This window comes from Salvelinus namaycush, chromosome 1, assembly GCF_016432855.1.
Source record: "Salvelinus namaycush isolate Seneca chromosome 1, SaNama_1.0, whole genome shotgun sequence".
Classification (NCBI taxonomy): Eukaryota; Metazoa; Chordata; class Actinopteri; order Salmoniformes; family Salmonidae; genus Salvelinus; species Salvelinus namaycush.
In genome coordinates this window covers 66554604-66578464 of record NC_052307.1, presented here as the reverse complement: position 1 = coordinate 66578464, position 23861 = coordinate 66554604, and the positions used below count along the sequence as shown (strand labels likewise).

The 23861-nt window shown below is 48.5% G+C and overlaps 1 pseudogene; it reads left to right on the top strand.

Annotated features, from left to right (window-relative positions):
• Positions 1 to 23861, top strand: part of LOC120052679 — an 81385-nt pseudogene that overhangs the window by 39927 nt on the left and 17597 nt on the right.

Genomic DNA, 23861 nt, shown 5'->3' with positions numbered 1-23861 from the left:
CAGCTCTGTCTAGTAACATGTCATATAACAAGGCTGTATAGTAATAATGCTACTGTGTGGTTCAGCTCTGTCTAGTAACATGTCATATAACAAGGCTGTATAGTAATACTGCTACTGTGTGGTTCAGCTCTGTCTAGTAACATGTCATATAACAAGGCTGTATAGTAATACTGCTACTGTGTGGTTCAGCTCTGTCTAGTAACATGTCATATAACAAGGCTGTGTAGTAATACTGCTACTGTGTGGTTCAGCTCTGTCTAGTAACATGTCAAGTAACAAGGCTGTATAGTAATACTGCTACTGTGTGGTTCAGCTCTGTCTAGTAACATGTCAAGTAACAAGGCTGTATAGTAATAATGCTACTGTGTGGTTCAGCTCTGTCTAGTAACATGTCATATAACAAGGCTGTATAGTAATACTGCTACTGTGTGGTTCAGCTCTGTCTAGTAACATGTCATATAACAAGGCTGTATAGTAATAATGCTACTGTGTGGTTCAGCTCTGTCTAGTAACATGTCATATAACAAGGCTGTATAGTAATAATGCTACTGTGTGGTTCAGCTCTGTCTAGTAACATGTCAAGTAACAAGGCTGTATAGTAATAATGCTACTGTGTAGTTCAGCTCTGTCTAGTAACATGTCAAGTAACAAGGCTGTATAGTAATAATGCTACTGTGTGGTTCAGCTCTGTCTAGTAACATGTCAAGTAACAAGGCTGTATAGTAATACTGCTACTGTGTGGTTCAGCTCTGTCTAGTAACATGTCAAGTAACAAGGCTGTATAGTAATAATGCTACTGTGTGGTTCAGCTCTGTCTAGTAACATGTCAAGTAACAAGGCTGTATAGTAATACTGCTACTGTGTGGTTCAGCTCTGTCTAGTAACATGTCAAGTAACAAGGCTGTATAGTAATACTGCTACTGTGTGGTTCAGCTCTGTCTAGTAACATGTCATATAACAAGGCTGTATAGTAATAATGCTACTGTGTGGTTCAGCTCTGTCTAGTAACATGTCAAGTAACAAGGCTGTATAGTAATAATGCTACTGTGTGGTTCAGCTCTGTCTAGTAACATGTCATGTAACAAGGCTGTATAGTAATAATGCTACTGTGTGGTTCAGCTCTGTCTAGTAACATGTCAAGTAACAAGGCTGTATAGTAATACTGCTACTGTGTGGTTCAGCTCTGTCTAGTAACATGTCAAGTAACAAGGCTGTATAGTAATAATGCTACTGTGTGGTTCAGCTCTGTCTAGTAACATGTCATATAACAAGGCTGTATAGTAATAATGCTACTGTGTGGTTCAGCTCTGTCTAGTAACATGTCAAGTAACAAGGCTGTATAGTAATAATGCTACTGTGTGGTTCAGCTCTGTCTAGTAACATGTCATGTAACAAGGCTGTATAGTAATAATGCTACTGTGTGGTTCAGCTCTGTCTAGTAACATGTCAAGTAACAAGGCTGTATAGTAATACTGCTACTGTGTGGTTCAGCTCTGTCTAGTAACATGCCAAGTAACAAGGCTGTATAGTAATAATGTCATGTCCTCTCTTCTCTCTCCATAGCTGGCTCGTCCATCAGTAGTGAGTCGTCTCCGGTCTCGTCCCCAGCCACCAACCACAGTTCTCCGGTGAGCACACCCAAGAGAGGCCCTCTGGGCCCAGGGCCTGTCCTGGTGCCACCTGGGGGCCACAGTGTGCCAAGCACCCCGCCCGTCGTCACCATCGCCCCCACCAAGACCAGCAACGGCCTCTGGAGGAGCGAGGCACGCCAGGTGAGACTAGACACACACAGAGACAGACAAACACACACAGAGACAGACAACACACACAGAGACAGACAAACACACACAGAGACAGACAAACACGCACAGAGACAGACAAACACACACAGAGACAGACAACACACACAGAGACAGACAACACACACAGAGACAGACAAACATACACAGAGACAGACAAACACGCACAGAGACAGACAAACACACACAGAGACAGACAACACACACAGAGACAGACAACACACACAGAGACAGACAAACACACACAGAGACAGACAAACACACTCAGAGACAGACAACACACACAGAGACAGACAACACACACAGAGACAGACAACACACACAAAGACAGACAAACACACACAGAGACAGACAAACACACACAGTGACAGACAAACACACACAGAGACAGACAACACACACAGAGACAGACAACACACACAAAGACAGACAAACACACACAGAGACAGACAACACACACAGAGACAGACAACACACACAGAGACAGACAAACACACACAGAGACAGACAACACACACAGAGACAGACAAACACACACAAAGACAGACAAACACACACAGAGACAAACAAACACACTCTATGTACTTGCTCTGGCTGTCTCCCCTCCTCTCTCTGCCATCTTTCTCTTTTCACATCTTGTTGCCTGTTGCGTCTTTTGTGTTTTCAACCACTCTATATTTTCATCCATCCATTTCAGCCCAGTCAAAGCAATGTTTCAACCTCTCTGTCCCTGGTAAGAGATCTAGTACAAAGAGGCTGCCTGCACACACACACACACACACACACACACACACACACACACACACACACACACACACACACACACACACACACACACACACACACACACACACACACACACACACACACACACACACAGGCTCTCGAGGGATTAGCGGATTTCCAGGCTGGCCTGTAACCCATGGCGTGGCAGAATGTATGTGACATATGTACATGTGACATAGCTGGCGGCTCTGTGAACGCCTCTTCCCCCTCTCCTCCCCCTCCTCCCCCATCTCCTCACCCTCCTCTCTCTGTGTGTTAAACAATCCCAGTTGCCACCAGGCCACCGAGGTGACAGTCTTAACGGCAGCCAACATCTGTGCCCCCTCGAGCCCCCCCAACGCCAGTCCTATTTTATAACCCCAGACCTATCCTCAGTCCTAGCTTTATAACCACAGCTCCAGCCTCATTCTAACCCCCAGTTCCAGCCCAGTCCAAACCTTGTTCTAACCCCCAGTCCAAGCCTTGTTCTAACCCCCAGTCCCAGCCCAGTCCAAGCCTTGTTCTAACCCCAGTCCCAGCCCAGTCCAAGCCTTGTTCTAACCCCCAGTCCCAGCCCAGCCCAAGCCTTGTTATAACCCCCAGTCCCAGCCCAGTCCAAGCCTTGTTCTAATCCCCAGTCCCAGCCCAGTCCAAGCCTTGTTCTAACCCCCAGTCCCAGAACAGTCCAAGCCTTCTTCTAACCCCCAGTCCCAGCCCAGTCCAAGCCTTGTTCTTGCCCCATTCCCAGCCCAGTCCAAGCCTTGTTCTTGCCCCATTCCCAGCCCAGTCCAAGCCTTGTTCTAACCCCCAGTCCCAGCCCAGTCCAAGCCTTGTTCTTGCCCCATTCCCAGCCCAGTCCAAGCCTTGTTCTAACCTCAGTACCAGCCCAGTCCAAGCCTTGTTCTAACCCCCAGTCCCAGCCCAGTCCAAGCCTTGTTCTAACCCCCAGTCCCAGCCCAGTCCAAGCCTTGTTCTAACCCCCAGTCCCAGCCCAGTCCAAGCCTTGTTCTAACCCCCAGTCCCAGCCCAGTCCAAGCCTTGTTCTAACCCCCAGCCCAGTCCAAGCCCTGTTCTAACCCCCAGTCCAAGCCTTGTTCTAATCCACAGTCCAAGCCTTGTTTTAACCCCCAGTCCCAGCCCAGTCCAAGCCTTGTTATAACCCCCAGTCCCAGCCCAGTCCAAGCCTTGTTCTAACCCCCAGTCCCAGCCCAGTCCAAGCCTTGTTCTAACCCCCAGTCCCAGCCCAGTCCAAGCCTTGTTCTAACCCCCAGTCGCAGCCCAGTCCAAGCCTTGTTCTAACCCCCAGTCCCAGCCCAGTCCAAGCCTTGTTCTAACCCCCAGTCCCAGCCCAGTCCAAGCCTTGTTCTAACCTCCAGTCCCAGCCCAGTCCAAGCCTTGTTCTAACCCCCAGTCCCAGTCCAAGCCTTGTTCTAACCCCCAGTCCCAGCCCAGTCCAAGCCTTGCCTCCCACCCCTCCAACCCCTCAGGGCCTCAGCAGTCAAGTGTGTCCCCTGCCCATCTGCCCCCCTTCCCCCTCGCACTGACTGACCCAGTGTGTGTGTGTAGCTGCTAGCTTTGATAAGGAGTGGATTATGGATTATGGCTTCCCTCTAAACCCTCTTATCGCAGCTCTGAGGCTAATGGTGGAGGGCAGAGGAGCAGCACAGCACTCCTCAACACTCCCTGTGCAACACTCCTCAGCACTCCTAAAACACTCCTCAACACTCCCTGTGCAACACTCCTCAGCACTCCTAAAACACTCCTCAGCACTCCCTGTGCAACACTCCTCAGCACTCCTAAAACACTCCTCAACATTCCCTGTGCAACACTCCTCAGCACTCATAAAACACTCCTCAGCACTCCCTGTGCAACACTCCTCAGCACTCCTAAAACACTCCTCAGCATTCCCTGTGCAACACTCCTCAGCACTCCCTGTGCAACACTCCTCAGCACTCCTAAAACACTCCTCAACACTCCCTGTGCAACACTCCTCAGCACTCCTAAAACACTCCTCAACACTCCCTGTGCAACACTCCTCAGCACTCCTAAAACACTCCTCAACACTCCCTGTCCAACACTCCTCAGCACTCCTTAACACTCCCTGTGCAACACTCCTCAGCACTCCTTAACACTCCCTGTGCAACACTCCTCAGCACTCCTTAACACTCCCTGTGCAACACTCCTCAGCAATCCTTAACACTCCCTGTGCAACACTCCTCAGCACTCCTTAACACTCCCTGTGCAACACTCCTCAGCACTCCTTAACACTCCCTGTGCAACACTCCTCAGCACTCCTCAACACTCCCTGTGCAACACTCCTCAGCACTCCTAAAACACTCCTCAACACTCCCTGTGCAACACTCCTCAGCACTCCTCAACACTCCCTGTGCAACACTCCTCAACACTCCCTGTGCAACACTCCTCAGCACTCCTCAACACTCCCTGTGCAACACTCCTCAGCACTCCTCAACACTCCCCGTGCAACACTCCTCAACACTCCTCAACACTCCCTGTGCAACACTCCTCAGCACTCCTCAACACTCCCCGTGCAACACTCCTCAACACTCCTCAACACTCCCTGTGCAACACTCCTCAGCACTCCTAAAACACTCCTAGGCACTCCCTGTGCAACACTCCTCAGCACTCCTAAAACACTCCTCAACACTCCCTGTGCAACACTCCTCAGCACTCCTAAAACACTCCTCAGCACTCCTAAAACACTCCTCAACACTCCCTGTCCAACACTCCTCAGCACGCCTTAACACTCCCTGTGCAACACTCCTCAGCACTCCTTAACACTCCCTGTGCAACACTCCTCAGCACTCCTTAACACTCCCTGTGCAACACTCCTCAGCACTCCTTAACACTCCCTGTGCAACACTCCTCAGCACTCCTTAACACTCCCTGTGCAACACTCCTCAGCACTCCTTAACACTCCCTGTGCAACACTCCTCAGCACTCCTTAACACTCCCTGTGCAACACTCCTCAGCACTCCTTAACACTCCCTGTGCAACACTCCTCAGCACTCCTCAACACTCCCTGTGCAACACTCCTCAGCACTCCTAAAACACTCCTCAACACTCCCTGTGCAACACTCCTCAGCACTCCTCAACACTCCCTGTGCAACACTCCTCAACACTCCATGTGCAACACTCCTCAGCACTCCTCAACACTCCCTGTGCAACACTCCTCAGCACTCCTTAACACTCCCCGTGAAACACTCCTCAACACTCCTCAACACTCCCTGTGCAACACTCCTCAACACTCCTCAACACTCCCTGTGCAACACTCCTCAGCACTCCTCAACACTCCCTGTGCAACACTCCTCAGCACTCCTAAAACACTCCTCAACACTCCCTGTGCAACACTCCTCAACACTCCTCAACACTCCCTGTGCAACACTCCTCAACACTCCCTGTGCAACACTCCTCAACACTCCCTGTGCAATACTCCTCAACACTCCTCAGCACTCCTCAACACTCCCTGTGCAACACTCCTCAGCACTCCTCAACACTCCCTATGCAACACTCCTCAACACTCCCTATGCAACACTTCTCAACACTCCCTATGCAACACTCCTAAAACACTCCCTATGCAACACTCCTCAACACTCCCTATGCAACACTCCTCAACACTCCCTATGCAACACTCCTCAACACTCCTCAACACTCCCTATGCAACACTCCTCAACACTCCTCAATACTCCTCAACACTCCCTATGCAACACTCCCTGTGCAACACTCCCTGTGCAACACTCCCTGTGCAACACTCCCTATGCAACACTCCTCAACTCTCCTCAACACTCCCTGTGCAACACTCCTCAACACTCCTCAACACTCCTCAACACTCCCTATGCAACACTCCTCAACACTCCTCAACACTCCCTGTGCAACACTCCTCAACACTCCTCAACACTCCCTGTGCAACACTCCTCAACACTCCTCAACACTCCCTGTGCAACACTCCTCAGCACTCCTAAAACACTCCTCAACACTCCCTATGCAACACTCCTCAACACTCCTAAAATACTCCTCAACGCTCCCTATGCAACACTCCTCAACACTCCTCAACACTCCTAAAACACTCCTCAATGCTCCCTATGCAACACTCCTCAACACTCCTAAAACACTCCTCAACGCTCCCTATGCAACACTCCTCAACACTCCTAAAACACTCCTCAACGCTCCCTATGCAACACTCCTCAACACTCCTAAAACACTCCTCAACGCTCCCTATGCAACACTCCTCAACACTCCTAAAACACTCCTCAACGCTCCCTATGCAACACTCCTCAACACTCCTAAAACACTCCTCAACGCTCCCTATGCAACACTCCTCAACACTCCTCAACACTCCTAAAACACTCCTCAACACTCCTAAAACACTCCTCAACACTCCCTATGCAACACTCCTCAACACTCCTCAACACTCCTCAACACTCCCTATGCAACACTCCTCAACACTCCTCAACACTTCTCAACACTCCCTATGCAACACTCCTAAAACACTCCCTATGCAACACTCCTAAAACACTCCCTATGCAACACTCCTCAACACTCCCTATGCAACACTCCTCAACACTCCTAAAACACTCCTCAACGCTCCCTATGCAACACTCCTCAAGACTCCTCAACACTCCTAAAACACTCCTCAACGCTCCCTATGCAACACTCCTCAACACTCCTCAGCACTCCTAAAATACTCCTCAACGCTCCCTATGCAACACTCCTAAAACACTCCTCAACGCTCCCTATGCAACACTCCTAAAATACTCCTCAACGCTCCCTATGCAACACTCCTCAACACTCCTAAAACACTCCTCAACGCTCCCTATGCAACACTCCTAAAACACTCCTCAACGCTCCCTATGCAACACTCCTCAACATTCCTCATGCAACACTCCTCAACACTCCTCAACACTTCTCAACACTCCTCATGCAACACTTCTTAACACTCCTCAACACTTATCAACACTCCTCATGCAACACTTCTCAACACTCCTCATGCAACACCTCTCAACACTCCTCAGCGCTCCTCAACACCTCTCAACACTCCTCAGCGCTCCTCAACACTCCTCAGCGCTCCTCAACACTTCTCAACACTCCTCAACATGCCTCAACACTTCTCAACACTCCTCAGCGCTCCTCAACACTCCTCAGCGCTCCTCAACACTTCTCAACACTCCTCAACATGCCTCAACACTTCTCAACACTCCTCAGCGCTCCTCAACACTCCTCAACACTCCTCAACACTCCTCAGCGCTCCTCAACACTTCTCAACACTCCTCAACATGCCTCAACACTTCTCAACACTCCTCAGCGCTCCTCAACACTCCTCAACACTCCTCAGCGCTCCTCAACACTCCTCAGCGCTCCTCAACACTTCTCAACACTCCTCAACATGCCTCAACACTTCTCAACACTCCTCAGCGCTCCTCAACACTCCTCAACACTCCTCAGTGCTCCTCAACACTCAACATGCCTCAACACTTCTAAACACTCCTCATCACTCCTCAACACTCCTCAACACTCCTCATCACTCCTCAACACTCCTCAGCGCTCCTCAACACTCAACATGCCTCAACACTTCTAAACACTCCTCAGCACTCCTCAACACTCCTCAACACTTCTCAACACTCCTCAGCACTTCTTAACATGCCTCAGCACTCCTCAACACTCCCTATGCAACACTCCTCAACACTCCTCAACACTTCTCAACACTCCTCAACACTTCTCAACACTCCTCAACACTCCGCAGCAACACTCTCACAACACTCTACAGTAGTTGAATGTCTCCCTGGAGACTGAGGAAATGGGGAGAGGAGGATGGAGGAGAGAGAGTGAGGGGTGATGGGGTTCAGAGATAGGGGGTCAGCTCGCCCCTCTGTGTGGGAGCTTCCCAGCCCATTGTCCCCCTGCCATCTCGGCCCTATGATCTTGCACCCTCCCACCCCGCCCATGTCCCCCTTCACCTCAAGCATAGAGCATTAGCCAGAGGGTTAGCCAGAGCCCCTGTGGGTGGGAGGGGAGGGAGCAGTGATGTCATCCTGTCACAACCCTGTCATCGCCTTCCTTGCCTTAGAGGGGTGAGCAGAGAGACAGAGAAAGGGATAGTGATAGGCAGAGAGAGGCACAGACCTTCTGCTCCCACACACACTGACACACACACTGACACACACACTGGCACACACACTCATATACATTTTCTCCTTCACAGAGTCACACTCACCCTGTTTATCTTTGGGGTGAAGTGGTTCCAGCTAGCTCTTGAGATGCACTCTGTTCCAGTGTGTGTGTGTGTGTGTGTGTGTGTGTGTGTGTGTGTGTGTGTGTGTGTGTGTGTGTGTGTGTGTCTGTGTGTGTGTGTGTGTGTGTGTGTGTGTGTGTGTGTGTGTGTGTGTGTGTGTGTGTGTGTGTGTTTGTGTGTGTGTGTGTGTGTGCAGGGTCATGCTGGGAGAGAGAATGTCGTGTTGGGGGGTTTCTGGTGCCTCTGACAGCTCGAGGCCACCCAGCTGAAGGAGGGGGGCGAGCGGTAGTCTAGTGGGTGAGAGGTGGGCGGGGGTGAGAGGGGTGAGACAGAGGGGGGCTAGCATCAGAGCGTTTCCCCTGTTTACCCTATGCCGCTCCAGCGAACGCATGAAACCCTGCTGTCACAAAGACAAACAATGGGCAGGGTCAAGCACACACTCTCTCTGTCTCTCTCTCTCTTTCGCTCTCCAAAAACGTCCCTCAGTATTGCAGACAAAGGAAGCTCTGTTTTTATCCCTAATCACCAGCGAGGGAGGGGGGGGGTGGGGGAGACTCACTCAAGCCAATATTTTAGTAAGATTTGAACATCCCTAACACCCACAGCTCTGCCCCGGCTCTCCCCACTCATCTTCCTCTTCTCCCCGTATTCTCTCTTAGTGCTGTCTATTCAATTAGTTCCTAGTCCGGGCTGTGCTGTGAACTGACCTCAGGCCCCCAGCTTGCATAAGCCTGCAGAAATTAGGGCTAGAGACATGGTTAGAGACATGAGAGAGAGACGGCTAGAACCACTCAGACACTAGCAGGGCCTGGGTTAGAGGCCTGGGTTAGAGGTCTGGGTTAGAGGCCTGGGTTAGAGGTCTGGGTTAGAGGTCTGGGTTAGAGGCCTGGGTTAGAGGCCTGGGTTAGAGGCCTGGGTTAGAGGTCTGGGTTAGAGGCCTGGGTTAGAGGTCTGGGTTAGAGGCCTGGGTTAGAGGTCTGGGTTAGAGGCCTGGGTTAGAGGCCTGGGTTAGAGGTCTGGGTTAGAGGTCTGGGTTAGAGACCTGGGTTAGAGGTCTGGGTTAGAGGCCTGGGTTAGAGGCCTGGGTTAGAGGCCTGGGTAAGAGGCATGGGTAAGAGACCTGGGTAAGAGGCCTGGGTTAGAGGCCTGGGTTAGAGACCTGGGTTAGAGGCCTGGGTTAGAGGCCTGGGTAAGAGACCTGGGTAAGAGGCCTGGGTTAGAGGCCTGGGTTAGAGGCCTGGGTTAGAGGTCTGGGTTAGATGCAGGGTTAGAAACAGGGTTACTGGGACTTGGGGCCTGGAGACCATGCAGGGTTAAAACCAGACACACTCATACAGAGTCTGGGATGAGCTGCTGAGAGAGTGATAGAGAGAGAGAGACAATCACAAATAGACCCCACAGAGCCCCAGGACAGCAACAAAATTAGACTCAACCAAATCATGAGAAAACAAAAAGATAATTACTTGACACATTAGAAAGAATCAACAAAAAAACAGAGCAAACTAAAATGCTATTTGGCCCTAAACAGAGAGTACACAGTGGCAGAATACCTGACCACTGTGACTGACCCATACTTAAGGAAGGCTTTGACTATATACAGACTCATAGCCTTGCTATTGAGCATAGCCTTGCTATTGAGAAAGGCCGCCGTAGGCAGACCTGGCTTTCAAGAGAAGACGGGCTATGTGCACACTGCCAACAAAATGAGGTGGAAACTGAGCTGCACTTCCTAACCTCCTGCCAAATGTATGACCATATTTCCCTCAGATTACACAGACCCACAAAGAATTCGAAAACAAACCCAATTTTGATGAACTCCCATATCTACTAAGTGAAATACCACAGTGTGCCATCATAGCAGCAATATTTGTGACCTGTTTCCACAAGAAAAGGGCAACCAGTGAAGAACAAACACCATTGTAAATACAACCCATATTTATTTATTTTCCCTTTAGTACTTTAACTATTTGCACATCGTTACAACACTGTATATAGACATAATATGTCATATGAAATGTCTTTTTTCTTTTGGAACTTGTATGAGTGTAATGTTTACTGTTCACTATTGATTGTTTATTTCACTTTTGTTTATCCATTTCACTTGCTTTGGCAATGTAAACATGTGTTTCCCATGACAATAAACCCCCTTGAATTAAATTGAGAGAGAGAGAGGGAGGGGGAGAGGGATAGAGCGAGCGAGAGAGTAAGGGGAGAGAGGTAGAGAGGGTGAGAGGGATAGAGCGAGCGAGAGAGTGAGGGGAGAGAGGTAGAGAGGGTGAGAGGGATAGAGCGAGCGAGAGAGTGAGGAGAGAGGGTGAGAGAGGCAGGTATTGATATTCAGAGGCAGCAGTATTATCTCTGGAGCCCCTGTAGAGCGTCAGTACTTCATTTACCCTGGACTGTCTGTGTGAGTGTGTATATGTCTCAGTGTGTGATGATCTGTGAGTGTGTATATGCCTCAGTGTGTGATGATCTGTGTGAGTGTGTATATGCCTCAGTGTGTGATGATCTGTGTGAGTGTGTATATGCCTCAGTGTGTGATGATCTGTGTGAGTGTGTATATGCCTCAGTGTGTGATGATCTGTGTGAGTGTGTATATGCCTCAGTGTGTGATGATCTGTGTGAGTGTGTGATGATCTGTGAGTGTGTATATGCCTCAGTGTGTGATGATCTGTGTGAGTGTGTGATGATCTGTGTGAGTGTGTATATGCCTCAGTGTGTGATGATCTGTGTGAGTGTGTATATGCCTCAGTGTGTGATGATCTGTGTGAGTGTGTATATGCCTCAGTGTGTGATGATCTGTGTGAGTGTGTGATGATCTGTGTGAGTGTGTATATGCCTCAGTGTGTGATGATCTGTGTGAGTGTGTGATGATCTGTGTGAGTGTGTATATGCCTCAGTGTGTGATGATCTGTGTGAGTGTGTATATTAGAGGTCGACCGATTATGATTTTTCAACGCCGATACCGATACCGATTATTGGAGGACAAAAAAGCCGATACCGATTAATCGGCCGATTTATTTTAAAAAATTAAAAAATAATGTTTTTTATATATATATATATATATCATACACACACACACATTTTTGTAATAATGACAATTGCAACAATACTGAATGAACACTTTTATTTTAACTTAATATAATACATAAATACACACACACACACACACACACACACACAGCTCTGAAGTGACAATGATACTGAAGAGTCTGCTTAGGAGACAAATACTCTCAACTGTTTGAATAAAAATAGAGTTTAAGTTACCTGTGATGAATGTTGAAAACAAAAACTGTCATTTCTATATGCAGGAAATCCTATTTTAATAATGGGAATGGTAAGAATTGACGACCAAAGTGCGAGTCATAATTGCCATGACACCTTCTAGCAAAATCTGAAAAGCGGGTTCCTTCATTTATTCCATAGGATATTTTTAGATTCACTTAAAATAAGGTCTGTGTTTCGTGTAGGCTTACACCACCTTGCCAATTTTATAACTGTGTAGATATCCATAGGACAAGGTAACTCTGATCAATATTGGCTAAATATAAGCGAAGATAAAACAAAATTGTAGAGTGGATTTATGAAAATATGTTGACAAACATTACCTTATCCTAGTGAGATTTACACGGGTATCAAAACGTCGAGGCGGTTTAAGCCTGCACGAAACACAGACCTTATTTGAAGTAGATCAAGACATTCTCTATGGAAGACATGAACGGTGTAACGTTCTGACCAGAGTTATTATGTGTTTTGCTTGTTTAGTGTTGGTCAGGACGTGAGCTGGGTGGGAATTCTATGTTGTGTGTCTAGTTTGTCTGTTTCTATGTCCAGCCTAATATGGTTCTCAATCAGAGGCAGATGGTAATCGTTGTCCCTGATTGAGAATCATATATAGGAGGCTTGTTTTGTGTTGGGATTTTGTGGGTGTTTGTTTCCTGTCTCTGTGGTTGTCTGCACCAGATAGGTCTGTCTCGGTTTTTGCACATTTTGTTATTTTGTATGTTGTTTGTAGTGTTTCACTTGTTCTTTTATTAAACATGTTGAACACTAGCCGCGCTGCACTTTGGTCCTCTCCTTCACCTATGGAAGAAAGCCGTTACAAACGGTAAAATAACGAAGAAACCACTTTCAAGTTCAGCCGCAAGTTATTACAGGAATTATAACGCGTCGACTATTTCTCTCTAAACCATATACCTTTGACTAATCCGAAAACTATCACCTCGAAAACAAAATGTTTATTCCGTTCCGTATTTTATCTAACGGGTGGCATCCATGAGTCTAAATATTCCTGTTACATTGCACAACCTTCAATGTTATGTATAATTACATAAAATTCTGGCAAATTAGTTCGCAAAGAGCCAGGCGGCCCAAACTGTTGCATATACCCTGACTCTGCGTGCAATGAACGCAAGAGAAATGACACAATTTCACCTGGTTAATATTGCCTGCTAACCTGGATTTCTTTTAGCTAAATATGCAGGTTTAAAAATATATACTTGTGTATTGATTTTAAGAAAGGCATTGATGTTTATGGTTAAGTACACATTGGAGCAATGACAGTCATTGATTGATTTTTTTTTATAAGATAAGTTTAATGCTAGCTAGCAATTTACCTTAGCTTACTGCATTCGCGGCACAGGCAGGCTCCTCGTGGAGTGCAATGTAATCAGTGTTAGAGCATTGGACTAGTTAACTGTAAGGTTGCAAGATTGGATCCCCCGAGCTGACAAGGTTAAAAATCTGTTCCTAGGCCGTCATTGAAAATAAGAATGTGTTCTTAACCTCTACTTCATCACCATCCCTGATCCGGGAGCATCCTCATCAGTAAAAAAGCTGACTAGCATAGCCTAGCATAGCGCCACAAGTAAATACTAGCATATAAATATCATGAAATCACAAGTCCAATACAGCAAATGAAAGATACACATCTTGTGAATCCAGCCATCATTTCCGATGTTTAAAATGTTTTACAGCGAAAACACAATATGTATTTCTATTAGCTAACCACAATAGCAAAAGACTCAACCGCATATTTTCACCATTTTGTTACCGCATAGGTAGCTATCACAAAACCGACCAAATAGAGATATAATTAGTCACTAACCAAGAAACAACTTCATCAGATGACAGTCTTATAACATGTTATACAATAAATCTATGTTTTGTTCGAAAATGTGCATATTTGAGGTATAAATCATAGTTTTACATTGCAGCTACAATCACAAATAGCACCGAAGCAGCAAGAATAATTACAGAGAGCAACGTGAAATACCTAAATACTCATCATAAAACATTTATGAAAGCACCTTGGAACCAGCCCACTCACATGGTGCTTTTCGTCCCTCTCTCATACACCCTGGACTAAAGTACTGTTTATTCTCCCTCTCTCCATACCCTGGACTCAATACTGGTCCCTTCTCCCTCTTCCTCTCTCCATACCCTGGACTAATACTGTCTCTCCCTCTCTCCATACCTGGACTAATACGGTTTCTTCTCCCTCTCCTCTCTCCTCATACCTGGACTAAATACTGTCCTTCTCCTCTCCTCTCTTCCATACCCTGGTAAATACTGTTCTTCTCCCTCTCTCCATACCCTGGACTAAATACTGTTCTTCTCCCTCTCCCTCTCTCCTACCCTGGATAAAATACGGTTCTTCTCCTCTCTCCATACCCTGGACTAAATTACTGTTTCTCTCCCTCTCTCCTACCTGGACTAATACTGTTCTTCCTCCTCATTCCTCTTTCCCATACCCTGGACTAATATGTTTATTCTCCCTCTCTCCATGACCTGGACTAAATACTGTTCTTCTTCCTCTCCCTCTCTCCATACCCTGGACTAAATACTGTTCTTCTTCTACCCATCCCCCTACTGATAATACTGTTCCTCCCTCATACCCTGGACTAATAACTGTTCTTCTCCCTCTCCCATACCCTGACTAAATCTGTGTCTTCTCCGATCTCCATACCCTGGACCTAAATACTGTTTCTTCTCCCTCTCTACCCTGGACTAATCCCTCCTCCCTTCCAGGACTAAATACTGTTCTTCTCCCTCTCTCCATACCCTGGACTAAATACTGTTCTTCTCCCTCTCTCCATACCCTGGACTAAATACTGTTCTTCCTCCCGCTCCTCCTCATTCCCTGGACTAAATACTGTTCTTCTCCCTCTCCTCATTCCCTGGACTAAATACTGTTATTCTCCCTCTCTCCATACCCTGGACTAAATACTGTTCTTCTTCCTCTCCCTCTCTCCATACCCTGGACTAAATACTGTTCTTCTTCCTCTCCCTCTACCTGCCATACCTCCTCTTCTCTACCCTGACAATACTGGGTTCTTCTCCCTCTCTCCATACCCTAGACTAAATACTGTTCTTCTCCCTCCGCTCATTTCTTCCTCCTCCATACCCTGGACTAAATACTTTATTCACCCCTCTCTCCATAGCCTGGACTAAATACTGTCTTTGTCCTCTCCTCTCTCCATATCCCTGGACCTAAATCTGTTCTTCTTTCCTCTCCCTCTGCTCCTACACCTGGACTAAATACTGTTCTTCTCCCTCTCCATAACCCTGGACTAAATCACTGTTCTTCTACCCTCTCTCCATATCCCTGGACGTACATACTGTTCTCTCCCTCTCTCATACCCGGACTAATCTGTTCTTCTCCCTCTCTCCATACCCTGGACTAAATACTGTTCTTCTCCCTCTCTCCATACCCTGGACTAAATACTGTTCTTCTCCCTCTCCTCATTCTCTGGACTAAATACTGTTCTTCTCCCTCTCCTCATTCCCTGGACTAAATACTGTTATTCTCCCTCTCTCCATACCCTGGACTAAATACTGTTCTTCTTCCTCTCCCTCTCTCCATACCCTGGACTAAATACTGTTTCTTTCTTCTCTCCCGTCTCTCCATACCCTGGACAAATACTGGTTTCTTCCCTCTCTCCATACCCTGGACTAAATACTGTTCTTCTCCCTCTCTCCATACCCTGGACTAAATACTGTTCTTCTCCCTCTCTCCATACCCTGGACTAAATACTGTTCTTCTCCCTCTCTCCATACCCTGGACTAAATACTGTTCTTCTCCCTCTCTCCATACCCTGGACTAAATACTGTTATTCTCCCTCTCTCCATACCCTGGACTAAATACTGTTCTTCTCCCTCTCCTCATTCCCTGGACTAAATACTGTTCGTCTCCCTCTCCCTCTCTCCATACCCTGGACTAAATACTGTAAGTGGATATGTAGGCCTGGACAAACCAAAGCTTCTCTGCAGGTTGCCTTTGTTGGGCTGAAACGGTGTGTGTTTATGTGTCTGTGTTGTGAGATTGGGGAAGTGATCCCAGGAATGCTGCCAGAGAGAGGAGAGAGGGGGGGGGGGGGGGGGGGGGGGGGGGGGGATGGGGGGGGGGGGGGCGGGGGGGGGGGGGGGGGGGGGGTGGGGAGGGGGGGGGAGGGTGGGTGGGGGGGGGGGCGGGGTGGTGGTGGGGGGGGGGGGGGGGGGGTGGGGGGTGGGAGTGGAGGGGGAGGGAGGGGTGGAGGGAGGAGGCAGGAGAGTCGTTCACGTACTATTTAGCAGAGGGATAGTAAAGAGACGATGGAGCATATCTGCTTGGGGCTTTGTTTTTCACCGCCAGTTTGATGTTCTTGCATGCTCATCTCCATAACACACCCTCCTGCCTCTGTTGTCAGTCACAGTCTGTGCTGGTAGAGGATGCTCCTACTACTGCTTCATTGTCTCCACCATCACTACACTCATTACGGCCTGAAAAGACTGGCTCCATCGTGAAGTAAGAGAACAGTAGCGCAGTAGAGTCTAGTGATGCAGTGTAAAGGAATAGTGTCTGCCTTGTGCTGAGGAATGTCTGTGACTGTTGATTTTCCTCCATTTCACGGTGTGCTCTTCAGAGAGCAGATGACTAGCCTTGCTTAGTATGACGAGAGAGCTCTCCATTTCTGTGTGTGTGTGTGTGTGTGTGTGTGTGTGTGTGTGGGTGTGTGTGTGTGTGTGTGTGTGTGTGTGTGTGTGTGTGCGTGCGTGCGTGCGTGCGTGCGTGCGTGCGTGTGCGTGTTGAGATATGTGGGGGTGTTTGCCAGAGAAGAGAAGAAGGAGGCGCAGGAGATCGAGGGAGGGCCTATTCTTCCCTCCTCTCATCCCCGGATGGGTCCATGTGTGTAGACAACCGTGTCGGTCACAGGCCCCCGGGCAACAATTACTAAGACTAGTGCCTTCTCCCCTCTCTCCCTCCCCTCTGTCTTTTCTCACTCTCTCATATTTCTCTCTTTCCTCTCAGAACTGACTCGGCCCTCGTGGGGTCAGTAGGGAGCGTCTGGGAGCAGAGGCGCCGCCCCAACCAGCGGAGAAAGGTGGCCCCTCATCCCTGCTCACCTCATGTGAAACCCCCATGCCTTTAGGCCTGATCCGGATGCTGTCAGTGCAGGACGCACGCTTCCAGCCCACTCAAGTCAGTAACCACTGCCTGTACAGTACAGCGCTGGACAGTACACCTGTCCTACCCTGTCTTTTAATGGTGTATTTCTAATGATCAAATACAATTAACTAAGTCAAATCCTCTCGCTTCCTATTTCCCTCTCTCCCGTCTTCTCTCCCTCCTCCTCCCTACCCCTTCATCTTCTTCATTATTCCTAGATCTTCTCGCCCTTCTCCTCCCGATCTCCTCTCCCATCTGCCAGGCAGCTGCCCCATGGAGTGCCCCCTGTGGTGTAACCAGAGGAGTCCTGCGGGGTTTCCGCCCCTACCTACGCCCGCGAGGCCTCCGTCATGGCCTTCTGCTGCCCCTGTGGCCTGACCCCGCCACTGCGCCGGCCGCCGGCCGCCCGCCACTACAACTCCCTCCTACCTGCCACATCCCTCCTTCGCCCCCTACAGGTGAGTCAGGACAACACTCGTTGATCTACTGCTAGGTAGCGGTGCTAACAGAACCTTTGGATTGCCTCTAGTGTTGGATACTGTTTCAGTGGTTTTAAATGACACCAATGCTAAAGCTCCAGTTAGCCTCTAGTCTTTGGTACTCTTTCAGTTTCCAGTGGTTGCTAACACTCAAGGCTAGGGATAAAAACATGCTAGCTAGTGTTTGGTGTTGTTGTCAGTGGCTACTACCTCCAGTGATGCTGAAGACAGCCCCAGTTAGCCTCTAGTCGTTTTTTCTGTGGACAGACATTTGATGACAAGGGTTAGAATGATGGTAGACAGGTGTGCTTAGTTAGGATTCGATCCTGTCCCTTTGCGGCGTGTGTGTGTTGGCGTGCTTGCGTTTTGTGTGGTGTGGGTTTGATGTGCTGTGTGCTGTCGGCTATGGGACAGGGTGCATGACCGTGCTATGTCAGCAGCACAGCAGAAGGAGAGGAGGGCAGAAGCCATCACACACCGCCCAGTAATGGAGTTAATGAGGAGATGAGCCACGGAGAGGCAGAGACAGACAGACACAGACATCAGACTGACAACACACACACACACTCTCTCTGTCTCTCCTTTTCTCTCTCTCTCTCTCTCTCTCTCTCTCTCTCTCTCTCTCTCTCTCTCTCTCTCTCTCTCTCTCTCTCTCGTCAGACACCCACATCCAAGAGAGTGTAGTGTGGCTGCTGTCAGCGTGGTGCTGTGTGGGGTTGATTGAGGTTATTTGACAGGTTGGCTGAACCTCTAATGTCCCCTCCTATGGAGACACACAGCTCAGGTTAATGATGTAAACACTGGTTAACTGGGACACTCACTATTCTATTCTCTCTCTCACTCTTCCTTTCATCCCTCCTCTCCATCGCTTCTGTCTCTCTCTCTCTCGCTCTTGTCTCTCTCCCTCTCTATCTTTCCTATAATTCCCTCCCTCTCTGTGCTCCCCCCCCCCCTCTGTCTCAGGATGGATGATCCCGTTCTGTCTATCAGCTCTGAGTCCCGTTCTACCAGCTCCAGAGGAGGGAGGCCCTGCCCCCTGCACCCCTCTGCTGTCCGACATGCACCTGCAGGGGGTCCGCTAACCCTGGGGACCTCACACCAGCGCCTCACTGTAGTCCGCTCTGCAGTCTGCAGAGACTGTCTGAAAGGTACTGTCCTCTTCTACAACCTCATACATACACAGCACAATACATACCTATAGTGGTACACACCCACACCCAAATTGGAAAATTGTCTGTTTGGCTGGAGAATAGTCTTTCAATGTCTTTCTCACTGAGTGTTGTAATGATCAGCTATAATATCTTTCTTCTCTCTCTTTACATCGCTTTCCTTCTCTCTTCCCTTATGTCTCTCTCTCCTTCTCTCTTCCCTAATGTCTCTCTTTCCTTCTCTCTTTCCTTATGTCTCTCTTCTACAGGCTCCAGATGGAAGATGAGCTCCGGCAGCGAGAGAGGGAGCGCGAGCGTGAACGAGAGCGGAAAGAGAGGGAGGCGTGAGGCGAGCGAGAGAAGTGGCGGGAGAGAGAAGCGAGAGGGGCGAGAAAGAAGAAGGAACTGGAAGCGGGAGAGAGAGCTGAGCGGGAGAGGGAGCGGGAGAGAGAGAAGTAGCGAGAGGAAGAGAGGGAGATGTGAGAGGCAAATGAGAGGCAGAAGGAGAGAGTGATGAGAGGAAGAGGAGCTACAGTCACACGGCAGGATGCAGTCACTACCTGGCTGAGCTCCATGCCCTGAGAGACAGGAGGACAGAACCAGCTGAGAGACATCACCCCCCAAACCGGCAGGTACGACACAACACCACCCCGACACCGTCCTCCAAACTCATCAAGCACAGTTCTGCCTCATCTTATATGTACCACTGAAATCTTTCCATGACGCTGTTTCACCTCGTAATAAAAACATTCACATCACACTGATATAGGGTCTTCAATAATCAGGATAAAAATACATTTTCCTCTTCTCTCAGACAAAAACCAAAGACCCGCCCTCCAAGCTCCTAAGCCATGCCACCAGGCTCTCCACTCCTCCTGATGACAATCACATCACGGCGGTTCCCGGCTGGTCCTCCGCCCATGGCCTCTACCTGGGGCCGGCGGCGTAGGGGAGGGCTCAACCGCCGCCATGATGCTCCAGCGGACAATGGGAAGGCGCTGTTGGCGCGGCAACGGAGCTGCTTCGCCAGGAGAAGGAGGATCGGTCAGTACCAGTGTCATAGTTCGACCGCAGGTCTTTAGAGCAACACCTGGACTTGGGACACCTGGGGAGAGGAGAGAGCTACGCTCAGACACACAAGGTTAGACCACAACACACAGAACACACCACAATACACACACACACACACACACACACACAAATCATCAATTCAAATTAAATCAAATGTATTTATAAGCCCATTCTTACATCAGCTGATGTCACAAAGTGCTGTACAGAAAACCCAGCCTAAACTCCAAACAGCAAGCAATGTCAGGGTGAAAGCACGGTGTCTAGGAAAACTCCTAGAAAAGGCCAGAACCTAGGAAGAAACCTAGAAGGAACCAGGCCTATGAGGTGGCCAGTCCTCTCTGGCTGTGCCAGGTGAGATTATAACAGAACTGGCCAAGATGTTCAATATGTTCATGAGTGACAATGCGGGTCAAATAATAATAATCACAGTGGTTGTTGAGGGTGCAACAGGTCAGCACCTCAGTGGTCCTAAAAACAATAGTGGTCCTAAAAAGGAGCCTTGAAGAACACCGAAATTGACAGTTGATTTGTCAGAGGACAAACCATCCACAGAGACAAACATATCTTTCCGACAGATAAGCTCTAAACCAGGCCAGAACTTGTCCGTGTAGACCAATTTGGGTTTCCAATCTCTCCAAAAGAATGTGGTGATCGATGGTATGGGAGTGGGAGATTCGATATAGGCCGATAGTTTTTTATATTTCTGGGTCAATGTTGGCTTTTACAAGAGAGGCTTATTACTGCCACTTTTAGTGATTTGGTACCATCCGGTGGATAGAGACTGTTATTTATGTCCACATAGAGGCCAGCACAGGAAGCAGCTCTTTCAGTATTTTTAGTTGGAATAGTGGTCCAGTTATGACAGCTTGGAAGGTTTAGAGGCCATGATTATTTTCATCATTGTGTCAAGAGAAATAGTACTAAAAAACTTGAGTCTCCCTTGATCCTAGGTCCTGGCAATGTTGTGCAGACTCAGGACAACTGATCTTTGGGGGAATACGCTGATTTAAAGAGGAGTCCGTAATTTGCTTTCAAATACCCTCTACACTCTAATAGAGAGTGATTTGGACTCTCTAGTTCTCCAGATATAGTCCTTCTACTCTCTTCACTGGTACAGTTTGCAGGAGCTGTGAGATATGGTAGAATTTGAGTTGCTCTCTCTCTCTCTTTCTCTCTCTCTCTCTCTCTCTTCATCTCTCTCTCTCTCTCTCTCTCTCTCTCTCTCTCTCTCTCTCTCTCTCTCTCTCTCTCTCTCTCTCTGTGATGTATGCTGGCTGTGATCGTGTGTCACTGCCTTCCTGATGGGGACAGTTTCTAGCTGCAGTATGGCAGCCTTCACAAGTCTCTTAGGCAAGAGGATGTAGTGGAAGATAAAGGCAGTCACATGAATCATCCTCTCGATTCCTATCTCCTAAAACCTGACAGCCCCATCACACACACACAGTAGGCTCTAAGGCTTCTGGGGTAGTGATGTCCTTGGTGGGTTTCAGTTAGTAGGAGAATTGGGGATCCTATTGCCTGATGGTTATTGGCTCATCAGGAGGAGATTTACATTATCATTCAGGCAGTGAGTGGGGCAGCTAAAATATACAAAGGCTAGTTCTTAGCTAATCTTCTCCACCTTGTACAGCTTAAGCCCCCTGTTCTCCATCTGTGTGTGTGTGTATGTGTGTGTATGTGTGTGTGTGGTGTGTGTGTGTGTGTGTGTGTGTGTGTGTGTGTGTGTGTGTGTGTGTGTGTGTGTGTGTGTGTGTGTGTGTGTGTGTGTGTGTGTGTGTGTGTGTGTGTGTGTGTGTGTGCGTTGCTGGCCCTGCCATGTGTTTTAGTAGGTAGGTCAGGTTTCATGGGTGGGGTTAATACAGGTCTTGTAGACACACACTGTTCCTATCTGTAATCCTGCTATATAATCACCTTGATACTGTGTGCTGGGTTCTTTACAACCCAGGGCTGCAGATTGCAGATACGCACACCCACACACAGAGAGTCCATATCGCTGGAGGCATGTAGAGTCAGATTAGGAGGTAGAGTGCCAGGTTTGGTATTGAGAGAGGTTCTGGACAGTTCTGTCCCTCCGTCTATGTGTCCTTCCATCTGCCAATCTCTGTCTCTGTTTTTGTTATCTGTCTGATAGTTTTTTTCTCTCCCTCATCCTGAGTCGGTCTGTCTGTCAGTTGAATCTGTGTCTGTTTCATCCTGTCATGTTTGTCCGTCTGTCAGTATTCCTCTGTGTGAACCGTGTGTGTTGAAAGGCAGTGGTAGATCAAAGCAACCCAGGCTGGCTGTAGAGGTGTAGAGCTGTAGAGGTGGAGAGCTGTAGAGGTGTAGAGGTGTAGAGCAGAGGTCTGTGTACTCTGACCACATCCTCCTCTCCTTTCCTCTCCACTATGCTCCGGGCTACTCTGCTGGACCCTGACTAGAACCATCACACAGAGAGGAAAAGAGAGAGAACAGAGGGAGGGAGGTGCCTACCTATAGGTGTGTGTATCTGGGAGAAGGTGTGTGTATCTGGAAGAAGGTGTATGTCTTTAGTTTAGGTGTGTGAATTACAGAGGAATGTGTGTGTATCACGGCTCGTTGTGACACAACACAGTGCTCATTACAGTCTCTCTCTCTCTCCCACAGGTCCATACCAAATCACCACGAGCCGGGTGGCCGCGACCTCCACCCCCACCTGGGCGCCCCTCCTCCTCTCATCTCCCCCAAACCCCTCAGTCCCGGCCGACCACCCCCACCCCCCGCCCTCCCCACCACCCTGTGGAACCCCGCCGCCCTCATCGTAACCAGCCTTCAGACCTCACGACGCACCACCCCATGGACCACCGGGCTTGGGCCACACACGACTCCAGCCGCTTGCCTTCCCAAAAAAACTAAAACTGAGAGATGGGCTCCGTAGGTGCAGGGACCGGGACGGGGCCTTGAGAAGTACCACCCCCCACTCCGAGGCCCCCACCGGGGCTGCTGAGCCCAGCAACCTTTCTGCGAGCGCTGGAGAAATCCACCCAGACCTTCTTCAGCACAACAGAGGGCCTCGCTGTCCCTGCCACCATACGTAGAGCTGGGGGTAGGGATGAAGAGCAGTCGGGCGCCTGAAGAGCCTCCAGGGCCCCAGGAATGGAGTACAAAGCAGGCCCATGGGACACAGTCTGGGCCAGGGAATGGGGGCCTGAGTCTGGCCTAATGTAACGATGAATTTCTCAGCAGCACCGTAGGCCTGTCAGTAACTGGACCTGGAGGAGCAGGAGAGGAGAGAGGCCAGGAAAAAGGTGAAATATACCCTAACTGGCGTAAACCCATTGTTTCTCGGCTTGTGTTTTAAGTTTAGTTTTGATTTTTGTTTTCGATGTTTAGGTTTTCCGTGTTATGTTAAAATGCATTCAAGCACAAAGTCTACTTGTTAGAGATTCTGTTTTTGTGGTGTCGTGTCAGTAGTTCTGTTGTGTGTGGAGTATGTACAGAAGTTGTTAGTTGTGTTTGTGTAGTGGTAGTATGTACTGAAGTTGTTAGTTGTGTTTTGTGAAGTGGTAGTATGTACTGAAGTTGTTAGTTTTTTTTTTTTGGTTGTTTTGTGTAGTGTAGTATGTACTGAAGTTGTTATTGTGTGTGTGGTGAGTGGTATAATGTACTGAAGTTTGAGGTTCTGTTTTGTGTAGTGGTGTATTCTCTGAAGTTGTTGTTGTGTTTGTGTAGTGGTAGTATGTACTGAAGTTGTTAGTTGTGTATGTATGTAGAGTATGTACTGAAGTTGTTAGTTGTGTGTGGTATGATGGTAAGTTGTTTAAAATGTCTGAAGTTGTTAGTTTGTGTTTGTGTAGTGGTAGTATGTAATGAGGTTGTTAGTGTGTTTGTGTAGTGGTAGTATGTACTGAGTTATTTTAGTTTGTGTGTGTATAGTGGTAGTATGTACTGAAGTTGTTCGTTTTGTTT